Below are 9286 nucleotides of genomic sequence, written 5' to 3' on the forward strand. Positions count from 1 at the left end.
CTCTAGAATTTTAGCCTAGTTTATAAACAGTTGGTGCATGCGACCTGTCTCTCACTCAAACGATGATGGCTGACATGGAGGCTGACGATGAAGATTCAATTAAAGGGACAGTTTGGTCAATTTCAACATGCAGTTGTAATGCTCACACTACCCTGGACTTGTCAGTGCCTGAGATTTTGTTTTCTTCTTCTTCAGCCGTTTCCGAGATCCTGGTCATTGTAGCCTAATGGGGGCAGCTCTTTGTTTACATTTCAATTTTTTTTTTTTTTATTCCCAAAAACATCCAAAAGGTTATAAAACATCAGCAGACAACTAGCAAACAGCAGTACCTTTTGGGAAAATATTTGGAGTTGGCCTATGTTTCATTTTTAAAAAATGTAAACAAACGCTGCCCCCATTAGAATTGCTTATATCTCGGAAAGGGCTGAGCCGAAAAATGTGGCATCACCAGGTACTGACAAGTCAAGGGTAGCGTGAGCAATACAACTGCATGTTGAAATTGACCAAACTGTCCCTTTAACTCAGAGGAGATCAACATTAGCTGTTCTTCCTCTAACCCAGTGCACCCCTTACACATCTAGAGGCAGAAAACGCTGTCTGTTAAAAAGTAACTTTTTACTTTTACTCAAAGTACATTTTAAATTACTCACTTTTTACTTTTACATAAGTATATTTTTTTACTGGTAAATTCACTCCTACTTGAGTACAATTTCAACAGAGTAACAGTACCTGTACTTGAGTACAATATTTTAGTACTCTTTCNTCCCCATATAGCATTTTTCGTGGTTGGGCAACGTTCGCTGTCTCTGTTGGGCCGGTCGGTACAAGAGTGAGAGAGTGGGTGAGAGAGAGGGCGAGTGAGAGAGAGAGAGCACAGAAGCAGCGTGCATTTACGAAGATCACGGGTGACAGAAGTACTTAAAGCTAAGGTATGAGATGTTTTCTGGAGCATTTTTTACCATATGGTTTGAAAACCTCCTCATGACCCCATTGCACCCACTAAAATAGAATGTTTGGGGGGAAAAAAAACGAAATCTTTTAGTCCAGTGCCCAATTAATATGGGCCAATAGTCTTTCCCACCCGTCTCACACTTCACCTGTTTCCAGTTACCCTTTACTCAAGCTTGATTGTTGATGTCCGTCCCCATTACACTTCCCCCCAGAACCAAATCACCCCAATTGTCAATTCCCCCTTTCGTCACCCAACCACGAAAAATGAGGCTATATCGTGATGGCACCACAAAGCTTATAGTTTATTCGTTATGTTTTTTCGTGAAGATTTCACGAATGGTGCGAGATACAGTTGTTCCAGTTACCCTTCACTCACGCTTGATTGTTGACGTCCGTTCCCATTATACTTCCCCCCAGAACCAAACCACCCTAATTGTCAATTCCCCCTTTCGTCACCCAACCACGAAAAATGGGGCTATATCGTGACGGCCCCACGAAGTTTATAGTTGATTTGTTCTGTTTTTTCCGTGAAGATTTCACGAATGGTGTGAGATACGGTGGGACTTGTATCATGTGATTGTATCAGGCCCAAATTGCTGGTCTATAAAAGTGAAATTATAGTTATTTTGTATTTACATCATGGGTTACTGTTGGGGTGGCCTATACAAGAAATTATTATATCATATCCCCGAAACGCAGAGTGTCGGAGATGTAATGGTTTTGCGTGCGCCACCACCACGTCCACCACCGTAGGCCTATAGGTCTTTCGTGTTAAAGCAATACATTTTGAATGAATGGATGGATTTGTCTTAGGTTCGGTGTGGTAATGCTCTGGGTAGGTTTATGAACTGATTAGATTTTGGAGCCCAACGCTTTCAAGATGGCTGAATTCAAGATGTCCGAATTTTTGTTTGGCCCATAACTTCTCTATGTTCCCCGCATTGTATGTTTCAGAGTTTTCAAATTGTGCCCCCCCAAAACCATCCCTAAACCTAACCTGTCAGTAATGCAATGTTTCTGAGTTGTAAATGTGTGCCCTGACCAAAATTATTCCTAAACCTAACCTGTCAGTGGTGAAAAAAGGAACCTGCACTTTGCCATATGGCAGCAGTCTACTTTGAAGCAGTGGGGAACATAGAACCCTTTTTTCAAAAAAGGGTCCTATGTTCCCCTGTAGAGGGGAACACAGGACCCGGGGAACATAGGTTTGCCCCATATTTTTTATTTTTTTTTCACAATAGTTGTTTGGTTTTAAGCCTGCATGGCACTGATCTATGTATATATTTAATACCTATACGTTTATAAATAGGTGGATGGGAGTGGTGGGAATGATGGGGGACTGGAAGCATTGTGTTAGGTTTTATGTGTAGTTTAATAATAGGTGAACTCAACGTTTCCTGCTGGATGCAAACAGCTGCATGTGTGTGCAGTCATTAGCTATGATTGACTTTGCAAGACGTCTACATCTGCCTAAATCTGTAAGTCAAAATGCATTCTGGGCTAAAAATGTTGGCTGGAAAAAATCGTGTCCGACTTGACTAAATGTAGCACAGATGAGCTTGCTTGTGATCTGCACTGTGCACATGCGCACTGCAACGTGAGGCATTGGGCTTGTTCGTGATGGCGTATTCTGTGACATGTAGTCCTGATGTCATAAACACGCGATGTGATACATGGTCCTAAATAGTGGTGTGGATCGGCACTGCCCTCACAATCCGATTCGATCACGATTCGGGAGGTAGCGATTCGATTCGATTAGATTCTATGCGATCCGATTCAATTCTACAATGCATTGCAATGCATTACATTTCTACTGAAAGCAAAGCAAATGTTTAATCAGTCATGATGAGGCAATACAAGTAGTCAGATACTGAGCAACAATTTATTGGCTGTTTTCTGTATCAGTTTGTATCAGTCTGTATCAATGTTTTGTGCTATTTAATTTAACATTCATTTGCTCCCGAAATATCCATGGAAGTAATTGAAACTTTAAAAAAAATGCCGGATCGATTCTGGAACTTGCCGGATCGATTCTGGATCGTCCATGCCCTGCATTGGATTGCATCGCCGAATCGATCATTGTTGACACCACTAGTCCCAAACACTTGCGGGATCAAAGTGATTGCAGACGGACAGTGCGATTCCCAGTTGCTGATCTCCGTTGATGCTCATTGCAAGGGTCAGCATACCGCCTCCACTGTGATGCACCCTTGAACTGGTTGGCCAAAAGTCTACTGACGTCTGTGTAGACGTGTAGATGTGTAGACTGTGTAGACACCACTTTAAAAGTTTGCAATACACCCCACTTCAACTCCTCCACCCTACCAGCTCCCCTAAACCTTGCATGTCATGTAGCTACGTCATGGAGCAGAATGGGAGAAAGCACTGGTTGATTACTCCCGCCACCAACCTGGCGGGTCGGGAGTCGAACCGGCAACCTTTGGACACCCTAACCGCTTACCCATGCCTGCCCTGTATTACATACCTACTGAAGTTGCTCAGGTATAGTGCTGCTCATCCAAGATGGTGCATCATTGTGAGCTCTGACAAGAAGGTTTGCTGTGTGCAGAGCAGATACCAAGGGTGCATTCCAATCTGTGGACTTCCGGCCTCCCTTGCTCACTTGCCTGCTTGTGACCTCATGATGATGTCACTGACGACAAAAAAATCATTAAATATCTTGCAAAAGCACAATTCTAATGTCATTTTCTCATTTGCAATTGGGATGGTGAATGAAAAATAGTCCCCCAAAAATTGCTCTGGCTAGGCTGACACCTGGGAAACTTAATTAGCCTTGGTCTCATTAGCCGCGCTTCAGCGGCCCGGGGCCGCCCGGGGCTCAGGAGAGTGGCCGGCTCGGAGCTGCCGGCCCCGGGCCATTTTTTGCCTGATCGGACTCATAGCCGACCCCAGGCACATTCAGGTACACGCCTTGTTTGTGAAACGTCAGTCGGGCACAGCCCACTTTCACCCCAAATCACAGAAGGACAACAACAGAACAACGACAAAGAATAACAACATGCCCATTAACAACATGCATTCAACCAGCCATTATTGTTTAGCAATCGTTCAGCACTTATAAGAAGACGGTACTTAGAGGTGTGAATGCAGATTAAAACATGGCAAAGCTAGCAGCCATGTCAAACTTGTTAAAATTTGAATTGGATCATGATATGCGAATCATGAGAATTGAGCACACAGCACCAATATCAACAAATATGTATTTATTTTCTATCACTAATGACGGACATTTAGGTAGTGTGCTTGTAGGTCCAGGTAAGATGACTGTCTCGTCTAAAAACGAACATTACACAAACTAGCAGTGCGCTAAAAACATGCTAAAAGCATGCTAACAAAATCATCACCTGGAGTCTGCCTGATCTGACACCCAGACCAACGAAGCTAATTTGGTCAAAATCCAAAAAACAAGAAGTTATTATCTTACTCTTGGCGTAATCACAGGTACTTGTGGGTTGAATCAAATAATTCCAGAAACTCGTCAACAACTCCAGAAAGTAATGTGATGATGCTTTGTTTATTAACTGTAGCCATTCACTTGAATGGAACTCTGCAGCACTCATCTGCTTGTTAATGCGGACTCTGAGGGAGACTGCCTGCCGCAAGTGTCCTGCTACGGAACACAGAGAGATGAGCCACGCACGCGACTCTCCTCAACACGGCTGTAGTGATTAACCAGCCATGGAAAAAATAAAGTGAGACTGTGAATTGCGATGTTTACAAGGAAATAATTTTAATCAATAACAATGAAATACCCAAAAAAGCAATACCCATGTCAGATTCGAATATTAATGGCCAATTAATATTCGTTCGAATGTCTCGAATTTTCTTAACATTCGACTTATATTCGAATATCGAATATCGAAGTCAAAGGCTTAGTGGAAAGCATGCCAAATCACGATAATGGCACAAGAGTTGGCGGCTAAAAGCAGAAAAAAGCGACATGACTTAGCTATGACATCCCAAGTTTAAGTGTAGTGGTGCCCATGATGCCCTGATAACAACAAAAAAGTTATGTTGGCTAAATAACTTTAAAAACACAAACAGAAGTGCCAAGGTTGCATCTCATGAAATTATGCCATAAGAAAGCCAAACACCCCAAACTAATGCTTAACCATAATTTGCCCAGAATTTAGCGATAAGTCCCCCATGCAGCCACATTACACAGAGGTTGACCCCGCCTCCGAGCCTCGGCGGTGCTAGCTGGCCCATCGAATTCGACGGGCCAGGGAAAGCGGCCCTTAGCCCCACAACCTGGCCCGGCGGCCATCTTTAGCACCTAGCCCCCTTTTGATGAGATCACCGTCAGCCCCCTTTTGTCCGGGCCAGCCCGGGGCTGGCCCTGCAGTGAGACTAAGGCTATTGTTTTCTCCAAGGAGGCTGGGCCAGGAGGCGGGGCAAGGCCACAAGCACAAGTGGAGGACGGGAGTGTGCATATTGGAATGCACCCCAAGAGGCATGTGAGTAGGCTACACAAGGGGACATGGAGGACGCCATAGTACAACCCAGCAGTGGGATCACTATCAACGTACACAGAAATATCTAACATGACATCCAGAGAGTAAAACAACGCTGCTTCCTGCTTGAGCAGTAAGTAAACTTCCTCTAAAACATGTGGACTGCACACATGATTCACGCCAGAAAAATGAGTGCCAATTACAGCATATTACTGACAATATGGCAGAGGTCCCATGCCAGTGCAGTGAGGGTAGAGTAACTGCACAGTTACACAGCTGAAAACCTCTTCCCACGATGGCTTGATAGACATCATATAACATGAATGCGGAGCAGAAGCCACTTCCACAAACAGCGTCATCGTGGACACAATTTCTAACCATTTCACAGCGGCTACTGGTGACTGCTGCCGCATGCGTCATCAAGAACAAGGCCAGCGCCAGAGCCCTGCAAAACAGCATTGCAGGTCACTGATGTACATATACTGTGTATCCAGTGCATTTTCAGCACAATATGAGGGCAGTCATGGGTAAGTGGTTAGGGAAGGGGTGTCAAACTCAAATTCACAGTGGGACCCGCCTGCGTTACTCGATTTTCGCACTCTGGAACCCATTATCCAAAAAACTCGTTTTGGGCTATCGTTCTTGGTAGTTTCATATGGCTAGGCCAGGTGAAACATTGTCATTGGCATAGAAAAACATTCCCGTTTGGCTACCACCTAAGTCTGGGACAAAGTCGCGGGCCGAACTCAATATTTAAAAAGCACTGAAATTGTGCATGCACGCACATGCTTACAATACTCAAATGCTGACATTAAACACTCAATCCCAGCAGATATTGTAGTTCAAATGTGCCTGCTCAGTCTGTCGTAAATGAGTGGAAGACATCGCTGATGCACTTGTATGAGCATGTAACGCCCAAAATTTCACGTTCAAGTCATGAAATACATTAATGTGTATGGGGGGCCAACTGTAATACACATTTGAAATGATCTTGAGGGCCAAATAAAAATTGGCTCCTGGGCCTGAGTTTGACATCCCTGGGTTAGGGCGTCAGTCTTGTAACCCAAAGGTTGCCATTTCGCCAGGTTGGTGGGGAGTAATCAACCAGTGCTCTCCCCCATCCTCCTCCATGACTGAGGTACCCTGAGCATGGTACCGTCCCACCGCACTGCTCCCTTGGGGTGCCATTGAGGGCTGCCCCCTTGCACGGGTGAGGCATAAATGCAATTTGGTTGTGTGCAGTGTGCAGTGCTCACTTGTGTGCTGTGGAGTGCTGTGACACAATGACAATGGGAGCTGGAGTTTCCCAATGGGCTTATCATACATTTTTGTACATTAAAAACATCACAACCTCAGTGAGTGTCAGTGTGGAATTCATTGCATTAAATTAAATTATTTCTCACTGATTCTTGAGAAAGTGGCTAAAACAGGTTGTAATGTTAACAGAAAAAAACTAAGTAAATTACAAAATGATATGGTATATCCTCGTAGACTAAGGTCTTGGCTTTTCAGAAATGCACAAGGCCAATCTCCCCATTATGTATTTTTTTCAGAAATCAGGCTTTTCTCCGATCATACCTTGTTTTTTGTCAACACCGTCAGACACAATTAAAAGTTATTAAAATTGTATTGATTTGGTTGCATATGTATCTGGAGTTTTTAAGTGATTATGTGTATTTTTTGGTTCACACATATGCCTTTAAATGTTGAAAATTCACTTTAGTTCTATTTTAATACTGTTTCATGTGTTCTAATTTTAAAATATGTACCGTCATACGATGCTTACTTAATGCCTAAATACAACAAACAATTTTTTGTAATTTCACAAATATTCGTGTAGGCTTAAATTGGCTATTACTTTGATATTTCAACAACTCCTAAGGAAAATGTTGTAAGCACATTCCTTTAAAATGTCCAAAACTCCTTCTTACGGTGGTGACTTAAGAACTGACGGTGGTGACAGTAATCTGAGAGTGGTGAAAGTGGCCTAATTAGTACTTGCATTTAGCAAAATAAATAGCCCTCTCAAGTCAATGGCATCTTGCATAAACACTTTATTTTTGTGTGTGCACAGTATGAGCATGTGTTTTTACTTCATTAGTTAGATTATCTAGGAAGTAAGCCACTGGTTGTTGAAAATGTGGTAAAAACAGCTTTTAAGTTGTTCAAATCCAAAATAAAGAGGTGTATTATCATAGATGTAGGTCTTGGCTGTGCAGGGAATGCATTGGCCAAGCTCCCCATGTTTAACATTTTTCATAAAATGGGCTCTTTCTTGTTTTGTCAACAGCGGCAGACAGAATTAAAAGTAAAAACAAATGTTTACTGTATTAAAGTGAATTACTTTAACAATTCAACATAACTGTAGATACTTATTGTATGCATATTCTTAAAACATGTCAAAAACACGTAAAACATGTGTTTTTTGGTGAACTCCATCAGATGTCACCACCGTCAGGTTTTCTGACAAAAAAACCTCCAAATGCACCTCAGTGGTGGCTAGAGTATCATTTTGGATCACAATTATTACAAACATGCCTAGTAATGTTTCATTAATCAGCACAATTTAGTAAAATATGGAACAACATGATGAGCAGAACAAAATCTGACGAATAGCCTAATCAATGTCCTGTGATGCCCTGGATGGCCATGAAGACATCACAAGTTGTTTGGGAATAATTTAGTTTCCATTATGGCATGACTCTCTGACAGGATCCCCTCGTAAAATGCCTGAAATGCAATATACTGTATGTATTAAAAGCATAATATTTCACTACTTTTGAGGCCTGGTATCAAATTTTGCCTATAACATTACATTTTAGGCGAAAATGAAAGAAAATATGTCTGGACAGTCAAAGATGAGGAAAAGGAGAGTGCTGCTTTGGGCCAATTTTGCACAGGTGGCAGAGATGCCCAAGGGTGCCTGCCCAGAGATTGGGCACCCTGCCCAACTGCCAATTTTTACAACTGATGTTAGAGGATGTTAATATCCTTTTGCCTGCATTATCTACAGCCTTAGAAACAATAGAACCTGTGTACTGAGCCATGACCATTGCCCTTCCCCTTCAAAATACTCACAATCAAGGATGGACTAAGGGGTTCCCAAACTTTTTTCCTTGCGCACCCCCTTGTACATTTCAATGTGGTTCGTGCACCCCCTAAGTCAATGTTTTGGTGTGCTGATGGCCACTTAAGTATGGCTTCACTGCACAAATCATCGCAAATGATGTAGTCATTTGGGGAATCTTCATTTCCAATAGACCTGATGTTTCTTCCAGCATACAATTCACCATCCAAATAAAAACTACTTAATGTTCATTATTGCTGTATAAAAACACACATATCCGCCATTGCCCAATTCAGCTCGGGCACCCGCTTGTAGCAGGACACGCACCCCCAGGGGTGCACGCACCCCAGTTTGGGAAACCCTGGACTACTGCATGGTCTACTGGGCCCAGGGGCCCAAGAGCCAAGAAGGCCCTGAATCTGATAGGAAGACCAAGCCTCCGTGCTCAAAAAGAGCCCTTCATTATTGGTATATATTTATGTTACCATATTTTGGTGCGATTGCACTTTTAACGACCATATTTTCACATTTTGTAGGGGGGAGAAACCCACGCACCCCCAAGAACAAAGACTCACTAATATCTGCGCTTAACACCTGAAACTTTGGGATCCTTGTGAGTCCATGGAGGTGGGCCCCTCCTTGTTGTCTGACCCAGGGGCCCATGGAGTCATTATCCGTCCCTGCTCACAATGAAAGGCAGGCCCACTTTTTGCATTGCCTGTGGTTATGCAGTCTATATAATAGTAATAATCCAATATGCTTGAAAGCACTAAAACTGCATATTGTGCCAGGC

The sequence above is a fragment of the Engraulis encrasicolus genome, chromosome 24 (genome assembly GCF_034702125.1).
Source record: "Engraulis encrasicolus isolate BLACKSEA-1 chromosome 24, IST_EnEncr_1.0, whole genome shotgun sequence".
Lineage (NCBI taxonomy): Eukaryota > Metazoa > Chordata > Actinopteri > Clupeiformes > Engraulidae > Engraulis > Engraulis encrasicolus.